The sequence below is a fragment of the Diospyros lotus genome, chromosome 14, assembly GCF_014633365.1.
Source record: "Diospyros lotus cultivar Yz01 chromosome 14, ASM1463336v1, whole genome shotgun sequence".
Lineage (NCBI taxonomy): Eukaryota > Viridiplantae > Streptophyta > Magnoliopsida > Ericales > Ebenaceae > Diospyros > Diospyros lotus.
The window spans coordinates 34,711,378-34,731,599 of record NC_068351.1 but is presented as its reverse complement, the minus strand read 5'-3'; the positions used below and the strand labels follow the sequence as shown (position 1 = coordinate 34,731,599).

The 20,222-nt window shown below is 36.8% G+C and overlaps 1 long non-coding RNA gene across 2 annotated transcripts; it reads left to right on the top strand.

Moving 5' to 3' along the window:
• The first annotated feature begins 285 nt into the window (after positions 1–285).
• Positions 286–19,103, top strand: LOC127790504 (uncharacterized). Of its 2 annotated transcripts, XR_008020788.1 has the most exons (4): positions 286–443; positions 17,261–17,369; positions 17,490–17,992; positions 18,737–19,103. It is a non-coding gene; the product is annotated as an uncharacterized LOC127790504 (long non-coding RNA). The 2 variants fall into 2 exon arrangements; XR_008020787.1 differs by having other exon boundaries at positions 17,490–19,103.
• The last annotated feature ends 1,119 nt before the right edge of the window (positions 19,104–20,222 follow it).

The window sequence follows — 20,222 nt, the reverse complement described above, 5'->3', positions numbered from 1 at the left end:
AATTGAAAAGGAAATAGATAAGATAAAACTTGTTTAAAAAATTAGAGATAAAATAACACATAAGTCTTAATTTTATTTATTTATTTTTACTAAATCTCGAGTGTCACAAAAAAATTTACTCAAAATTATTTAATAATATTATATGCATGGCTTTAAAATGAGATAATTAGATTACTTAAGAATAGAATAATCAAAATTTCAAGGGTAGCAATGTCTTTTTAATATATCCATTCAAACATCAATTTTGAGTGTGTTTTGGAAATACTTGCTATAAACCCGGTTGAACCGCTCACCATACATTCTTGACCGGTTCAACCGAACCGGATGGTTTAAGCAAACCTGTTGCATCACGTCCCCCCACCGTCGGACCCTTGCGCCGAGCAGTGCTGTTCTTCATTGCTGCTCGCCGCCAGCATCCGTCATCGCCGGCAGTCCTCGGTTAAGTTAGTCTCTCTCTCTCTCTCTCTCTCTCTCTCTCTCTCCGTGTGTGTGTTTGAACTGAATTTCGTGCTTTATATTCTACGATCAGTGTTCCCACACCTTCCCTTCCGATTGTATTTATTTTCGCAACTCCCCTATTGATCGTGCGAAGTTATTTTGGTCAACATTGCATGTTATACTATAGATAAATGTATCTAAACAATCTACTATCAGATTAATCGATTGATTCTCAGTGAGAAGGGAAAGAAAAAGAGCTTAATGTGTTTATGAAGACGGACGGAAAATTACTCGGATTTGAAATCATCTTAGGCTTGGCGAATTGGAAGCAAGGACCTTGTCCTACCGATGGTTGAATGGCCTACACTGCGTTTGGGACTAGATTCCTGGAGGGCAAAGAGAAAAAAAAAGTGGGGGGGGGGGGGGGGGGGGAGGGGAAGGGTAGATGAAATTGAAAGGATTTAAAGTTTCAAATTGAATTTGTTTATTTTTCTCCTGGGAAAAGAGAAGTAAATGACTAGATATGCGACCCAGAGGAGAGTAAAAGCTCTCTGGAGAAGCAATGTCAGATCTGAGCCATGGTGTACAAAATCATCGAGCATATGAATGAATTGGCAGCAACAGAAAAGGAAAAATAACAATAAAAACAAAAGGAAGAATAATTAGTGGTGAGCAAGTATTATAGTTTGAGATGAAAAATTACAATATGCAAAAAAATCAAGCAGCAAATGAGAGTTGTCACATTCCGCCCCAATTTTGCTCGATGGAGGTTTGGATTAGGCAAAACCCTTATTGGTGTTGTATATTGTGTAAAGTGCATAGAATGCCCTAAAGGATTCAAAATTCTAGAATGTTCTCGGATACCGCGAAACGTTCCAGAAGGCTCTAGAAATGTGTAAACTAGCCTATAATGGTTTAGATTAGTCTAGAGTATTCTGAAAAGTTCTAGAACACCATGAAACCTTATAGATTTGTGTAAAATATTTTAGATTCGGGAGAAGCTTCTAGAGGAGCAATAACCACTATAGGATCAAATTGATCTCCGCCGTTTATTGAGGAGGTGAAAGGCTATAAATAAGAGTAGGCATTTATTTGTAGGTATGAAGCAAAATCAGAAGCCTTGTAAAGCATTCTTTAATGCAATAGAAGTTCTTTGCTTTCCAAGCTTCCTTTCAAGTGTTCTTCATTTGTTTCCACATTCCCTCTTACCTTCTAAAGTTCTTTAGCTATATTTATAGCTTGTTTGGAGGATAGGCTGACTTAATTGCGACCAAGTGCCGCACGGTCGTTGGTAAAAAGTCCAAGCCTGTGACAGAGTACATCAAAATATATAATGATTATATTCACCTTACATAAGAGTTTTATTAGTTGAAGTAATCTTTCTTCATTCATGACTCAGCCAGCCTTACTTTTTCTAGATTGAAAAAATAAAAAATACCAAGTCATTTAATGAATACAAAATTCAACAGATACATGAGTGCAACCTCGCAGGAAACAAATAGTACCCATTTGTTAGAAAATTATTTATCGTACTCTGTAAACAAATCAAAAAACAGGAGGAGAAAATGGAATAAAAATAAACTAGAAGGAGAAAAAAATGAGGTGAAAGAATAATCTGTAAATTGATCAAAAAAAAAAAAAGGGGGGAGATAAAGGATTTTTTTTTTTTTGAAAAAGGAGAATAACAGTCCAATTTCAATTAAAATTCATTTGCCATGTTGCTATGTTCCCTGATGCAGATACCCACAAAAAATAAAAACAAAAATTAGAAAAGCAACAGTTTTGATATTTCATGACACTTGTATACATCTATCTCAACAATCATTTTTTTTTTTATATATCTTGATTCTAACTTCGTTACTAGAAAAGAATTGCAACAAAATGGTTCTTTTGACAAGGAAAAGCGTAGTAGTTTCTTTTATTGGTCTTCCCCATATAAAACACTCCATGTTTCTAGCCAAACAAAATGAATTATGAAGAAGTATAAATAGCAAAACAAGAAAAATAAGAAATGAATATTGAAGAAAAGTCTATTATTTCCATTCTACAGCAGGTGAAGTGATCTGCACCTACACCTAAGACCTAACATTCCTGCAAATGCAAGCCATCACCATGCCCGCCTATGAACTAGGGTTGCAATTGAGCTGAGCCCGCCTATGAACTAGGGTTGCAATTGAGCCGAGCTTTGCTAAGCTCAGCTGTGCTCGACTCGGCAAACCAGAGCTCAGGCTTGAACTGGAGCTAGAGCTTGGCTTGCCACCATTAAAAGAGGAGGTTGTGCGGCGGCAACAACAAAAGGAGGGGTGTGCAGCAACGACGAGAGGCGGCGAAGAGGAAGGATGCCACGGCGGTCGGCGGTGAGAGTTGGGGCAACGGCGAGAGGAAAAGGAACAAGCAAATGTAGATTGCTGGAGAAGAAGAGGAACATGTGACCAAGGGAAGGGGAGAAAGAGAAACAGGCATTAGGGTTTCTTGGAGAGAGAGACCTATTTATTAAGTGATATAATATTCTAATATATATATGTATGTATAGACTGTTGGAGAAGAAGAGGAATAGGCAGCCAAGGGAAGGAGAGAGAAAGGAACATGCAAAGATTTTCTTGGAGAGAGAGACCCACAATAATATCATGATGATATGTTTGTCTATATGTTAAATAATATATTTATAAAATTATGAATAAATTTCTTAATGTATTTATAAACGAGCCTGTTATCACGAGCTAATCACAAACTTCTAATCAGGCTGCTTGTGAGCCTCTAATCAAGCCAACTCGCGAGCCAACAAGCTGAGAGCTTTACTGAGCTCAAACTCGGCTCATTTACAAATGGAGTTTCAAAATTAGGCTCAAGTTTGACTCATTTACCTTAACAAATAAACTCGAACGAGCCCCAACCTCTTTCCTTCCATTACTACAATAGAGAACAACTATGTTAGTCAGTTCCACTTGCTCTTGAATACCTTCTGTAGCCTTCTTCCTGTAATCATTTTGCAAGCCCTAGCCTATTTCCTTCCTGTAAGAGTCATCTTCCTCCATTCTTTCTCAAAAGAAATCTCTATCTGATTGAAGTCAAAACTTATGGGACTCATCCCCTTCATCCAGTCCTCGCCTAGTACTATGTTACAACCTCCCAATTGTAGGAGTCTCAAATCAGCTTCAAATTCCACCCCCTATATTTCCAAACAAAAACACGTACATGCTGATTTACTTACCACCCTGTTTCCATTAGCCACTACCATACTCAAGGGTTAGGTACCTGTGAGTTGACATTTCAACCTACTAGCTATGCCTTCATCTAGAAAACTATGGGTGCTCCCATTGTTTATTAAGATCATGAGGCTGCAATCCCTCACCTTATCTTCTACCTTGATAATTTTGTTATTTGCTAACCCCTTCAAAGCATGTATGGAAATCTCCCTATTGTCTTCCTCCCCCAAGTCTCCACACTCACTAGCCTCTTCTTCCTCTAGCATCTCTCCATCCTTTCTTTCCAAGAGTAGTAATTGTCGTTTGCATTGGTGTCCAAGGTAATATTTATCCCCACATTTATATAAAAAAAAAATATTTATCCCTACACTTGAAGCACAACCCAGCTTGTCTTCTGTGCTCAATTAGTTTTCCTCCTTGTGGTGTTTTGTTGTGGCCTGAACCTGGTCCACCCAAACTCTTCACCTTGGTACTTCCCTTCACCAACTCCTGATTATAGCTCATTCCTCCTTGTTTGGTTGTTCCTAGAGTCACCCCCCTTTGTTGTTGCCTTTGCTTCCTCATTAGAGCCTCTACCACCACCATCTCCTGTAAGCGGGCACTCTCAGCTACCTGCTTTATTGTTCAGGGTTGTAGCATTTTAACCATTGGTCTAAGTTCTTCACTAAGAGCACTCATGAAACTGTACACAAAATAGGCCTCTAAAAAATGAGGATTGTGGTTGATTATTAAAGACCTCAATTCCTCAAGCCTTCGTACTTCTCCAATTTGTCTCAGCTTGTTGAACTCCTCTATTACATCCATCATACTCCTTTCATCGAAACGTTCACACAATTTTTTCAGCAAATTCCTCCCAAGTATAGTCCCGTCTTACTCTAGACCACCCTTGAAACCATGCATCTACCACATCATTGAAGTATGTTATGGCCAAGGCTACCCTTTGTCCCTCGAGTATGTTATACCAAACAAACAACCTCTCACACTTTCTCAACTGCCATCTGGGATTGATCCCCTCAAACACTAGGATCTCCATCTGGGGCATGGGGAACCCCAGTTGATGAGGTTTTGCATGGCCATCCTGTCTCCTATCCATCATTGCTTCTCCTTCTTCCCCCGAATCCACCTCAATTTCAAAGGTTCTGGTCATACAATTCATTCTATTCCCAAGTAATATAGGTTATGTGTAACATCCTGCATCGAGCGATAGGAAGGACCAGATCAACTTACCCTGATGGGCCTACGCAAACTTCCCAGGGGTCACCCATTCTTGAGCTACCATAGCTCGAGCACGCTTAACCCGCGAGTTCTTTATCCACATTCAGCCCAAAAGGTATCCAGTTAGTGTTGTTTCCTTCCTTACTATCCTCGATATATACTAGCTTCTCTAGAGTCCCTTTTTGGACTTGACATTGGGCTCTCGGGGTATTACACTATGTTCTCTCCCTAAGAGAAAAATCGGGAGAAATCCTTACCGAATTCCGACGAGTGAACATCATAATGAATTGTTGCAACTACACTCCCATCTCCTCCCGCATCTGCGACAAAGCCCCATCTAACCTCTGTTTCAATCCTTCCATTGAACTATCTAGCTTGCGATCCATCGCCATGATTGCCTCATGATTCTGTGTAGAATCGATCTCCAATTGATCGGCTATGTTTTGGAATTCAGTCACAGTCGAGCTAAATTGCTGCAGCTATGACTCGAGATTTTTCATGTGAGTTCCCTCTGCCATCTGACCAATTTCTTAAGAGCTACGACCGAGAATCAATCTCTGATACCAAAATTGTCACGGCCTAAGCCTAACAATGGTCTTCTTCCTAACCCGATACGAATTAGGAAGGTACAAAGTAGAGAGAAGAAGAACATAGAGCAGAATTTAGAGAGAGAGAGAGAGATTCAATTTCTGGATGCCCCAATTCGAAAGGATCAATGGGGATTTATACAAAATGTCGGGAGGGAGGATCCTTGCCAAGGCATATTCTACACTTTTCCATGGTTATAACAACCATCTAGTATACTATAACCACTTTCACATGGCTACTTCCTATTCGTAACAAACTTATAACAACAAAGGTTACAACAGAAAAAATTAAAAATCCATAAACCAAATGGCCCCTTACATGACAATATAGTTCTCAAGTCCCTCAAGAACTGCTTGGTACAAGCTCAAGCTACCATGAAGAAGCAAGCTGACCAGCGACATCAGGACATCTAATTTGTTATAGGAGATTGGGTGTTATTGCAGCTGCAACTCTTAAGGCAAACTTCGATAACTTCTCATACCAACTGGAAGTTATCCCCACTTTTCTATTTACCCTTTCGTGTGCTCCGCCGCATTGGCAACGTAGCATATGAACTATCCCTGCTAGCAGACATCAAGGTGCATCTTGTTTTCCATGTTTCGTGCCTGAAATGCTTCCATGGCGGCTTACCTACAGTGCCACCTACGCTTCCGCCATGTTAGGCACAACCCAGCTTTCGCCCAAAAGTTGTATTGGGTTCGCAAATCTAGAATGGTACCAGGGAATTCCTAATTCATTGGGTTGATCTCTCTCCGGTTGAAGCTTCTTGGGAGCAAGAGGCAGTTCTTAATGCTAACTTTCCTTCTTTTCAGCTTGAGGACCAGCCTATTTCCGAAACAGGGGGTGATGTTATGGTCGAGATTCCTGGACCTCCAATTCATAACACCTATAAGTGTCGGAACATTAAGTAGAAAACTGAATAGGTTATGCCTATTCTTGGTCAAGGAAGATTAGAGTTATTCTTGTTCCTATTCCTATTTTGTCAATTTTCAGTTTATCATTAATAGTAGGAGTCTTTGTGTGATAGGAGACTTTTTAAAAGGTGGTTGCTAGCAGGTGCAGTATCCTAGTAGGAGTCTTCTAGGGCTTTCTTATAAATAATCTCCTGTAAATGCTGCAAGGAATCAGAAAATAAACTTCTTCTTTTTTTCTGCATATTTTTTGTGCAAGAGATCGAAGGGTTCTCTTTAACGAGCCCTAGTCCTAGCCTAAACATAGGTCGGCAAGGATGGAAGTCTTTGAAGGCATTAGCTGCAGGTTTAGCTAATCACCCATGGACTCGATCCGCTAACACTTGGTGTCACTTTTGGATTTCTTTTTGTAGATTTTTTCTTTGTTCTTCAATCTTCTCTCAAATTTGATTCAACTTCACATTAAGTGATCCAATTCTATTTTTCTCGTTATGCTTTTCTTTTTCATTCTTCTCCCTTTGTGCACGCACACTCGTGTTTGTTTTCTTTAAATTCCACTTTGCTTCAATTTTATTATATCATTCTTCAATTTGTGTATGTGATTTGATTTCTTGCACCAACTTTAGAAAAACAAAAACACCAACCGCGCAGAACTACTACATTTTTAGTTTTTGATTAAACTTTTTTGAGCTCAAAGCTTTATTTGGTGGATTGAACTGACTTGCTCCTGCATTGTTACATTGCAACAACCACATGTCCTGGAGCACTTCTTGAAGCAACCTCTGGGAAAACTAGTGAGTGAAATGGGATTTTTTTCCCTTGTTTTTCCTTATGTTTTCTTTTTCCTTCTTGAGTTATAAGGGAATTTCTATTTGTCTTAACAAGAGGCTTCAATTTGACAATTTGTCCCATAAAGATTTCATGAAATGGGTAATTAGGGTGAAACTTTGGTGTTTATATTATATAACTTATTGGGCTCAAGTGGTTGTATGAAAGCTTAATGGAAAATAAATCAGTGTTGTTAGTTTAGTTATTTAAAAACTGATACAAAAGGAAATAATTTGGATTGATTTAGGATTTGGCATATTCATCTATATATACATGATTTTGCTTTATATATTAGAAGGGCAAAATGATTAAAGTGTGTTCTGCAACAACACAACTACATACCCAACTGAAGAAGGAAAAGGAGAAATCCCTACTATGATATGTTGCAGTGAGACAACCGCGGCCATGCAACAATGCGAGCTACCAAAAGATGTGATCATCAAAATCCCGTCGAGATTACCTATCAAGTCTTTGATGCAATTTAGGTGTGTGTGTAAAAGGTGGTATGAACTACCTCTATTCACCTCAATAACAACAGGGACAAGAAGAAAGGTTCTATCTTCCATACCTTTATTCACCTCAATAACAACAGGGACAAGAAGAAAGGTTCTATCTTCCATTCAATCGATAGCGATTTCACCACTGAGGATGGCACAATCATTTTTGTGCGCATTAATAAAGCTACCACCAATCTACACATTCTAGATTTTGAAGGGGGCTCATATATTGTGTCTTCTAATGGCTTAGTCTACCTTTTAAGTTATTAGGGGAACTACATGTTGTGGTGTTATATATAAGTGTATATATTAGTATTATTTAATAATAATGTTCTTGTTATTTTTATGTTTTTTGAAGTGTTTATAGTAAAAGTTGACTCTAGGGGAGTGAAAGTCGACTATTGGAAGTGCTGCAGAAATAGCTCTCGGCTGAGTCACCTAAAGGCTTGCGAAAGTCGATTGTTGGCCTCTGGAAGTCGACTTTTGATCTTGGAAGTCGACTTTTAGTTTCAAGAAGTTGACTTTTGATCCAAACATTGGAATTTCAAAAGCCAGAATTTGAACCAATGTGTTTTTTATTTCAAGGGGAATGTCTTTAAATTGGAGGGATGTGACTTCTCCAATGCATAAGACTATTCCTAATAGTTATGATCTTTCAAATAAACTATGCTTTTTAATTTAAGTTGTGTCTATTGGTAGCACCCATTCTGTGTTTATAAATAGTGTGGATATTTGGGGTGCAAGATAGACACTTCAAGCCATCTATTCTTATTCATTCATTTGCTATTATCTATCTCTCTATTTGCTCTCTATTCCCTCATTGTTGGGTTGAGTTCTTGATGGTAGAAGAAATCAAAAAGTGCAATTTTGATTTCTTAAAATTAGGCATTGTATCCTGAAGGTAGAATTTCTATCAACTATTTGCTCCTAAGTGGAGAAATTACTATCCTAAAGATAGTTTCCTGGAAACACCTTGTCTAACGAATATTCTATTCTTATTTTGTCTTCCTCTATTGTTTTTTTATAATTTTCCTTAATTCCTACAACAAGTTTAGGATAGTAACATTCCTATGGAGTCTTCTTGCAAGCCACAAGTTCAAGAAGTGGAAAGACTAGAGAAATTCAATGGAATGAACTACAAGTGTTGGAACATGAAGATCATGTATCAATTGACTGTGGCCAAAATCCTATATGTCCTAACATGTCCATATCCACAAGATGGGAGCAATGAAGGGTCACTCACTCCTACACAACACAAATGGGTGGAAGATGACTTTGTGTGTCGTTCTATGATACTCAATGCCATGAGCAATGCACTCTTCAACCAATGCACTCTTCAACATCTTCCACAAATGCTTCCCTACTTATGAATTATGGGCTGCTATTGAGAGGAGGTATATCAATGAGGATGCTGGTAACAAGTCCTTTCTAATTAACAAGTACATTGACTTTAAAATGAATGATTCTAAATCTGCTATAGATCAAGTCAATGAACTTAATGAAATTGCCTCTCAATGTGCTGATGTTGGTGAACCAATTTCTGAGTCTTTTCAAGTGTCTACTGTTATTGGTAAACTTCCACCTTCATGGGGAGATTACCAAAAGAAGTTAAAGCATAAGACAAAGTCTCTAAATTTGGATCAACTACTTCAACATATTCAAATTGAGAATGAGGCTAGAATGAGCGATATGTTTGTTTATAAGGATAATGTGTATAATGTTGAGAATTCCGCATCCAAATTTTTAAAATCCAAGAACAATAAATTTCATAATAGAAAGGAAGGTGTTAACAAGAAGAAGAGAGGACCTTGCTTTGTATGTGGCAAGATGGTGCATTTGGCTCAAGTATGCAAATTTCGTAAAGTTTAAGAAAGAGATTAAATCTATTTGTTTAAAATGTAGCAAGGTAGAAAACTATGTTTTCTTTAAATGCACCAATGATTATAAAGTTCTAATCACTTTGTATGTTGATGATCTTTGGATCTAATATAGATTGTGTTAATGAGACAAAAACAGATTCAAAGTAAGAATGATTCAGTTAAAAAGGCAAAGTATCTATTGAGTATCTTCCAAACTTCGCCTGGGGATGTTATCCACTGCCGGTCCCAAGCCCGGATAAAGGAGGAGGGTTGTGTTAGGTAGTCGACAGCCAACGTAAAACTTAGTCGGATCCAAAACATGAACTCTAGACAAATTATGAAAAATCGTTTGGGCATGTGCGTAACTCTTCATAGCGACGCGCTACACTGCCCGTGTGTAGTGTCAAGTGAGATAGGGCCGCTGCATCGGCGCCCGGATGTAGTGACAAATGAGTAAGGGTTCCCGCATTTGCTTGGACGGATGTGGGTAAAGAAGTTAGTCCAAAATCAAAATCAAAACCAAAACCAAAACCAAAAACAAAATCAAAATAAAAATCAAATTCAAAGTTAAAGCCAAAAACAAAATCATAGATTAAGGATTGGGTCATGGAACATAGGAACATTAACAGGCAAAGCTATAGAAGTGGTAGATGTGATGATTAAGAGAAATATTAATATTATGTGCCTTTAAGAGACGAGATGGGTAGGGAAAAAAGCAAAAATTTTGCCAGAAAATGGATATAAAATATGGTACACAGGAAATGATCGAGCAAAAAATGGAGTGGGGATTATTATGGATAAAAGCTTAGTAGATAAGGTAGTGGATGTAAAGAGAATAGGGGATAGGATTATTATGGTGAAGGTTATTCTAGGAAGAATGACTATGAATATCTTTAGTACATATGCACCACAAGCGGGGTTAGGTGAGGAGATAAAAGCAAAATTCTGGGAGGACCTAGAAGGACTCATACAAATGATACCAAGAGGAGAGAAAGTGATTATAGGAGGTGACTTAAATGGTCACGTGGGTAGGGACGGAAACGGCCATAGAGAGGTACATGGAGGGTATGAATTCGGGCAAATTAATAATGAGGATAAGTCTATTCTAGATTTTGCAATGGCATATGGGCTCATCATAACCAATACTAGGTTCAAAAAAGGGGACGAACACTTAATCACATATAAAAATGTCACATCAAGCACCCAAATAGATTACTTCCTCATGAGACAAGAGGACCGAGTATGTTGTAGGGATTGTAAGGTGATACTGGGAAATTGTTTGACTACTCAACATAGACTTCTAGTACTTGACGTCCAAGTAAGAAATTGGAAGAGAAAAAATCACATAAAATAAAATCAAAGAATCAGGTGGTGGGATTTAAAATGGGAGAAATAACTAATCTTTAAAGAAAAATTAAGGGGTAGAAGAGAATGGAATGGAATGGAGAAGGACAAACGAACCAAATGTAGAGAGAAATGGCTAATGCCCTTAGAAGCACAACAAATGTAGTGCTTGGAGAGACAAATGGTAGAGCCCTAACCTTAAGGAGTCTTGGTGGTGGAATGAAGAAGTACAATTGAAAATTAAAAATAAGAAAAATTGCTATAAGGCTGTATATCAGTGCAATAATGAAAAAAATAAAAAAAATTACAAAGAATCTAAAAAGGCAGCAAAAAAAGCTATTAGTGAAGCAAGGTCAAAAGCATGCGAGAATCTATATAAACGACTTAATACAAAAGATGGAGAAAGGGATATATATAAATTAGCTAAAGCAAGAGAAAGAAAAACAAAGGATTTAAATCAAGTGAAATGCATAAAAGATGAAAATCAAAATGTGTTAGTGAATGAGGGAGCGATTAAGGAGAGATGGAATGAGTATTTCACAAAATTATTCAATGATGATGGCGACACAAGAGTTAGGTTGGGACATCTTAGTAACTCCGAAGGGAATGTGAGCTATACATTTTATCGACACATAAGTCCAAATGAAATAAGACAAACATTAAAAAAGATGAAAAATCATAAGGCGGTGGGACCGGATAATATACCAATAGAAGCATGGAAATGCATGGGAGAAGAGGGTATCTCCTGGCTAACGAAATTATTTAACGCGATTTTTAAATCAAAAAAGATGCCAGATGAGTAGAGGAAGAGTACTTTGGTCCCTATATATAAGAACAAAGGAGATGTTCAAAACTATGAAAATTACAGAGGAATTAAGTTAATGAGCCATACCATGAAACTCTGGGAGAGAGTAATAGAGCAGAGGCTCAGAAAAGAAACAGAGGTCTCGGACAATTAGTTTGGTTTCATGCCTGGTAGGTCAACAATGGAAGCTATATACCTACTGAGACGCCTAATGGAAAGGTATCGGAGCATCAGAAGGACCTACATATGGTGTTTATAGATCTAGAAAAAGGCTTATGATAGGGTCCCTAGAGAAGTATTATGGAGGGTTTTAGAGAAGAAAGGAGTCCGAATAGCCTATATACAAGCCCTTAAGGACATTTATCATGGTGCAGAGACAAGGATTAGAACATGCGGAGAGGATACTTAACCATTTAAAATTATAATAGGATTGCATCAAGGTTCTGCACTAAGTCCATACTTATTTGCTTTAGTAATGGATGAACTCACTAAAGATATTTAGACAAAGGTGCCATGATGTATGCTTTTTGCAGATGACATAGTGTTGGTGGATGAAACAAAAGAAGGAGTGAACACTAAGCTTGAGTTATGGAGAAACAATTTAGAATCTAAGGGATTTAAATTAAGCAGAAAGAAAACAGAATATATGGAATGTAAATTTAGTAAGAATACAAGAGTGGAGGATGTTATAATAAAATTGGAAGACCAAATCTTACAAAGAAAATATCATTTTAGATATTTGGGATCAGTGATTCAAAAAGATGGAGAAATTCACGAGGATGTCACACATAGAATTAAGGCAGGTTGGCTAAAATGGAGAAATGCATCGGGGGTGTTATGTGATGGTAAAATCCCATTAAAACTGAAAGAAAAATTCTATAGAATAGTTATAAGACCAGTTTTGTTGTACGGCTCAGAATGTTGGGCAGTCAAATACCAGCATGAGCAAAAGATGAGCGTAGCGGAGATGAGGATGTTAAGATGGATGTGCGGCCATACAAGAAAAGATAAAATTAGAAATGAAGCTATTCGTAATAAGGTAGGAGTAGTGCCAATAGAGGAGAAGATGAGAGAGACTAAACTAAGATGGTTTGGTCATGTGAAAAGGAGACCAAGAGACGCTCTTGTGAGGAGAGTGGATGAAATGGAACAATTAGTCAAAAAAAGAGGTAGAGGCAGACCTAAGAAGACTTTGGGAGAAATATTAAAGTTTGATATGAAGTGTATGGACATCAATGAAGATATGACAAAAGACAGAAATACATGGAAGTCTAGAATTCATGTAGCTGACCCCACATAGTGGGATAAAGGCTGGATATGTTGTTGTTGTTGTTTATCTATTGAGTATCTTCCAATGGATCAAATGCTAGTAGATTCTCTTACAAAGCCTTTGTCAGGTGAGAAAATTTTAAAAGCCATGAGGAACATGGGACTATCAACAATTTAAAGAGGTGGTTTTGTTTGAATCCTACTCTTTCATATGAATGTTGATTATTATTGAGAATTCATGTGTATAAGAGTTCAAGGGCAATCCAATCAAGAATTATCCTTCAAATGTAATGTTGAGGTTACATTTGAAGTGCATAATATGTTTAAGGAATAGTGGGGGTGAAATGAATATGTGTAAACCCTATTCCTTTAATGTCTCATGTTTGGCTATATGCACTTTTGATTCTCCACAATGAGAAGATTGAACTTAGTTCTTAATAGTTCTCATAGCTTATAGTGGGGTGATAAAGCAGTTGTGGACACTCCTTATGAGACTGCCTATGCAAGTAGGAAAGTGAGAGGCCGCTTTCTGAGGATTTTGGTGAAATCCAAAAGTACTTGCCAAATTGGGATGAAGCGCAAGGCCCATTAAAAAATGTGCTGCCATTGCAGAATCAAAGAACTCGTGTGTAGCACGAATGTGAATGTTATGTTCATATTCATTCTAAAGGTTCAAGCCTTGGCCACTTTTAGTTATGTGTTACACAAATGCCCAACAACTTTCGTTTTGAGTTTTCTCATTTTTATTCTTCTTTTCTAATATTATTATTAGATAATAAGTGAGGGATTGTTATATATAAGTGTATATATTAGTATTATTTTATAATAATATTCTTGTTATTTTTATGTTTTTTAAAGTGTTTATAGTGAAAGTCGACTCTCAGGGAGTGAAAGTCGACTGTTGGAAATGCTGTTGAAATAGCTCTTGGCTAGGTTGGCTAAAGGCTTGCGAAAGTTGGCTGTTGGCCTTTGGAAGTCGACTTTTGGTTTCAAGAAGTCGACTTTTGATCCGAACGTTGGAATTCCAACGGCTAGAATTTGAACCAATGTGTCTTTTATTTCAAGGGGCATTTCTTTAAATTGGAGGGATGTGGCTTCTCCAATGCATAAGACTATTCCTAATAGTCATGATCTTTCAAATAAATTATGCTTTTTAATTTAAGTTGTGTCTATTGGTAGCACCCATTCTATGTCTATAAATAGTGTGGACATTTGGGGTGCAAGATAGACACTTCAAGCCATCTATTCTTATTCATTCATTTGCTATTATCTATCTCTCTATTTGCTCTCAATTCCCTCATTGTTGGGTTGAGTTCTTGATGATAGAAGAAATCAAAAAGTGCAATTTTGATTTCTTAAAATTAGGCATTGTATCCTGGGGGTAGAATTTCTATCAACCATTTGCACCTAAGTAGGGAAATTACTATCCTAAAGATAGTTTTCTGGAAACGCCTTGCCTAACAAATATTCCATTCTTATTTTGTCTTCCTCTATTGTTTTTTATAATTTTCCTTAATTCCTACAACATGTGGAACCCAACAACTAGACAGTTTGAGTGTCTTCCAAAGTTAACGTATCAAGGGAACTAAGCACTGTGGAACCTGAGAATTATACCCTTGTGCCAGGATTTGTTTTTGACTCAAAAAGAAAAGATTAAAAGGTGTTGAAAATCACATTAAGGCAAGATGATAGAGATATTGCTTGAGTTAACATATTCACGGTGAGTAGTAATTCCTAAAGAATGATCAACTTGAATCTCCAATTTGAACACGGACTACCTTATTATGAATCAATTCTTGTCAAATGATGCATTTGCTGGATGGAATTACTTTTTCTTGAGGAGGAAAGACTACGACGCTTGCTTTGCTTTGATATAGGTGAAGAGTTAAAAAAGAAATTCAGGTGCCATGCAATCTTTATGGCTTTGTGATCCTTCTTGATGTATTCAAAGGCTCAAGTGCAATGTTTGTTTTCAAAAAGCCTTATGATCAGTTTGACATGTGGATGATGAATGAACATGGCGGTGGTGGTGCAAATTACTCTTGGAGTAAACAACTATCTGTTGGCCCTTTGCCACTAATTACAACTGAGCCAATTGAGGTTTGGATGGATGATGAGGATGAATTAGTGGTCCTTTATGCTGTGATGCTTGGACCTGAAAACCTATTGTCATTCCGACCTGTTACCAAAGAAGTCAAGAAATTTCTAGGCAATTACCATCAGATCAGATCTTCTCCTACTGTGAAAGTCTTGTTCAGATTCGGAGGTTGAATTAATTGTTTGAAGAAATATTCTTTTTCTATATATGCATAGGAAAATATTTATTAGGTAGTGTTGTCCCCATTTTCTTGTTTGATGTAAAATCTATTGACATTGAAAAGTTTTTACTTTTTCTAATTCAACGGAGAGATATGGATTCATGCTGAGATCAATCTAGATTAAACAAAGATAGCATCTAAATTTTAGATTGTGTTGATTGCACATCTTTGGTTTATTTTCTTGATATCTTGATCTATGAGGAGTAACAAAGTTGACCACATGCTCTATACTTAATTTGTTTCCTTTAATTAAACTTGTCTATGTAAATTTGAAGTTAATTAGCTTGACATGTGCCATGGAATTTCAACCACTAGCTAATGAGCCCGCATAATGCTTGGGTTGATTTTGACATTTTTACATCACTTGCATGGCATTCTCAAATGCATTAAATCAAACTTGATTCAGTTTCAGTTTTCATTTTTTTTAAAAACCGAGGATCTCAGTTAGGTTTCAGTTAGTAGTGCTGATAACCTGAATCGAATTGTAACCCGAACTGAGATTGTTCTTGATGCAATGTATGGTATTACAGACTAATAATGGTACAGTTCTTGCGAGGTAACTGATTTAGCAGGTTGTTTGTTCTACCCTTATTTTTAATCATTAAAACTTAAAATATACTATATTTATTCTAGATAATCATAAAAATGTAAGTCAAATTTATCATTTGCTTGTTACAGTTGGGTTCCCAACTGTTGAAGTTTTAATCCCTGATGTATTAGGTTCTGCTTATTGGAACTTTTTATTCATGGCTCCATTCAAAATAAAGTTTCGAGTTAAATTAGGCGAGTCTGTGCTGTTTGACAACCTAAACCAACCTCCGAGTTGCCTCCTATGCTTTCAAATGCAACCTTCTCATCATGGAATGAAGATAAAGCTCTTTGGAGGATTATGAAAAATATATATGCTTCAGCATCATGTTGACACCTACCCCAAAAGGGCTTCGCCAAAACTTGAAGACATGCTCATGGAATTTCAACCCTCTTATTATAGTAAGTAGTCTGGAAAAGGAAACATTACAGCTGGCACTTGGCTGACTCCTGTAAGATTCAACCTCCTGATTTTAGAATGTTGCATTTAAGGGTGGGATTAAATGTGTAAGGGACTTGACTTACCTGGGCATTCATTTATTGGGCACGCTTCCTATATGTTTTGCTGCTGTGAAGAATTTCAGGAATTTTGGCTTTGCCCTTTCTTTTCTAAGTCTCTCTCATGTTGTCTCCTGCTGCTACCTGTAATTGTATGTGTTACTTTCTATGAAAAGTTTGACACTCCCATATTGTTGCCCAAATACCAATGACCTCCACAAGGTTGTTATTCCATGGAACTCCATTGGTCCTGGATTCTAGGTGGTAGTGCTTCCCCATTTCTAAAATCAAACTTTTAGTCAAAAAAAGGCCTTGAGATTGAGAGCATTTTCCTCTTATTTCCTTTTCTTGCTTAAAAAGAACTAGAAGCAACCATATACAATCTCACCTATGGAACTTTCTATATCAGCTCATTAGAGAGCAATGCTGCTGTTATCTCTTATCCTGAAACTGCTGCTGAAAATTCTTTGACTATATTTTGGATACATCTCCCTACTTCTTTGGTGTTATGGTTGATGTGAGCCATACAAGAAAAGAAAATTAGAAACACGATTATCTAGGAGTGGCTTCTATTGACATGTAAGAAGTTAAAAATAAGAGTAAGAGATGGGTATGTGAGGAGAGTGGATGGAATGGAAGAAGTATGTAGTAAAACAGGTAGAGGAAGATTAGAAAAACTTGGCAGAAAAAACTCTTCTGTATGACATGGGATGTAGTGGCTTTACAAAAGACATGGTTATGAGTAGATGTAATTGGCAAGTTAGAATCCATGTATTCTAGTGGGATTAAGGCTTGTTTTTGTTGTTTTCTAAATCTTCTTTGGATGTGGATAACTTGTGCCTCGGTGGATATCCTATGATAAACTTCTGGTTGATTATCTATGTTTCATTTTGTAGGTTATCTACTCTTGTTCAAAAAAGTTTTGAAGAGCATGTACTAATGTTCTTAAAAGATCACAAGGTGCTGAAGTTGGAAGATTGGGGAGATCTGCAGATTTTTGTGGAGGTATGCTCTTATCACGATATTGCTGAAAAGAAAATTCTTTTCCTCTATTTGATGTTGATTCATCCACTCTTTATACATTCCTTATGAGCAATAACCTCCTTGTATGGCTCTTGGAGAAAGGTGGCGGACAGGAACACAGAGCTTGTTGACCGAGGCACCCAATTCGTGCAGTTCTACACCTCAGTTTCAATTAGGAACGGGTTTCATCCTAGAGGCTGTTTGGGCCTCCCATTGTTCAATCTTCAGGTGCTTGTATGACCAGTGAATCAACAATTAAGGCCGAATTACTTTTACTCCCTACCTTCTGGATGTGGTCAAGACTACTGGGCCCCCTACCATTTCAAACCCCCCTTCCCTCTCTCTCTCTCGCATACGCATGGATGGTACCCCAGTTATGGTCTCCATGATGACTTGCAAATTTGGTTTGATAGACATTTTTATTTGGTTTCTGACATTTTGGAAACCGTATATACTGTGCTATTGAACCTGATGATTATTTTGATCTTGGAATTTGAAGGTGGATTAGTATTCCTGCATTTGCACTATTTTCTTTTATAATTGATGATGCATACTTTAGGAGAGACCCGAGGAGATGTTACGCACTGAGTTATCAGACCTTGCAGGTAAGCTATAGCACCTCATTTTATTTCAAACACTTCTTTCGCATGACACTTCAAAATTCATCTCAAGCTGCCACTGGATTTTGTGTTTCTATTCCCTTTGAGGAACAGAGAACTAGGAGTCTATGGAATACAAAAAAAAAAAAAATCCATTTGGAATACAAGTTTCTCTCAGTGGATTTCTGTATATATTTGGTGGGGGAGGGGGTTGGATTCAGATGAGTATTCAGGGGAATCTGAACTTTTGATTTCTCAACCCATATCACCCATACAATTGATGGTTGCCCTTTGAGCAAGTTTGTATAGTTTCCTTATGTAAGTCAGTCCAAGGTTGAAATCCAGAAATGTGAATGGAAAGTGTTCCGACATAGACTTCCAACATAGAATTGTTAGTCTAGACTTTAGTCGCCTGTGTACTTTGACCAGCCAAACATTGTTTTGTGGGGTGTGAATGCATAAACTACTTTGGTATCTATGCACCCCATACACATACATATATATTATAAGATAGCAGAAACTGATTCACCACAGCTACCTTGTGTTTTTCATTCTCATATATGCATAACTAGTAACATTTTCATGCCACATCTGATGCTTGCATAACTGGTGCATAGAGTATGGAAGAACATTTGGTTGGTTACATGGTTTTGGCTATCCGGTTTTGGGCTTTTCCTCCCCTTTTTCCTTGTTTCTTTCGATTGCCCCTTCCCCCTTACTTCCAATGTGATTTGCTAACTGGGCTTGTAGTTGATGAAGTGAAATTCAGGCCAAGAAATCTATGTCCCTAAACATTGGAGTTCTTACAGAAGAGCCATTGGGGAACCATATCCAAGGGGGGATGCTGAGATGAAGGGAAGCATAAACACTATATGATGGCACTGAATTTGCTCATCATCGAGGTTTGTAATTGTTGCTATTTGAGCTTGCAGATACCCATCTTTCTTCAAGTGCTTGCATGAATGGACAACTGGTAGCTTACACCTATTCTTAGAGCAGATCAGTAATATCAACATTGTGATTCATGAGAGCCATCAAAACTTAATTGGCATAGATTCATGCAGCCCACCAATTGGTTTTGGTTTGATTATATCCCTAGTGGTTGTTTTCTATTTTATGCCCTTCTAAGTTCTCTTGTTTGTTACGAAACCCTTAAACATGACGTATGAAATGACTATGATTAGAGAGATAGAAAGTAGAATTCGTTTAAAATGTGCCCGTTTCTAAATTGATTGACGGCGGATAGAAATGGTCGAGTACTTTATTGACCATTTGCTCTTTATTTTATTTTTTAGCAAAAGAAACTCTGTCATTATAATTAAAAATAAAAATAAAATTATAACTCCAAATTAAAATTATAATGATTGCTTACACTAATACTTGGTTTTGAATCAATTACATCATTATTTATTATGTTATTTTTGTTATCATAGTATTGCCAATCAATTGGATCGCGATATATGTGTATTTATCAAGTTATTTTTTTGGTATTTTAATATTTTATAATTAAAAATTTGAACATAATAATTTTAGTAGCTAAGTGCTATAATCATAGTTGGGTTAATATTCTGGGGTTTTTCACAAATTTAATACTATTTCCTAAAAAATGTTAATGAAAACCCTATTTTCAAAAAAATTCCTATATCTAGCACCCATTTTGACACTTTTTAATATGACATGAACAAACATAGAATTCAATAAAGAAAATCAATATTCTATTAAATGATTGAATTAATAAAGAAAACTCAATTTTTTGAAAAAAAAAAAACTTTATATTATGAAGTGAAAAATATTCTTGGAGATGTTTTCTAAATATGAATGTTTTAGATTTTTTGACATAAAATGTTAAGACATTTGTAGTCATAAAATTGAAATTGAGGTTTTTATTTGATATTGTTTAAATACAAATATTGATATTGCGAAATTAGCTTTCACGGTAAAAACAAAAAAAAAATCATGTTGTTACTTGATATACAACAACTAAATTTTTTAGTGCCAAGGAGATCCAATCATGGTAAGGATACGAGTAGAATAAGGTTATTTGAGAGAAGTTTTAGATAATAGTTGAATTCTTTTGAGAGAAGATTAATTTGTTGTTTGAAAGAGTTAATATGCCTTTGGAAGAAAGTTCTGCCTTATTCTTCAACGAGATGATGACTCTATCAAGTGTGCTTCATTGTGTGGGATGTTTCTTAAGAAAACTTGTCATTTATTGTTTTATGAGGATTTCCTTATT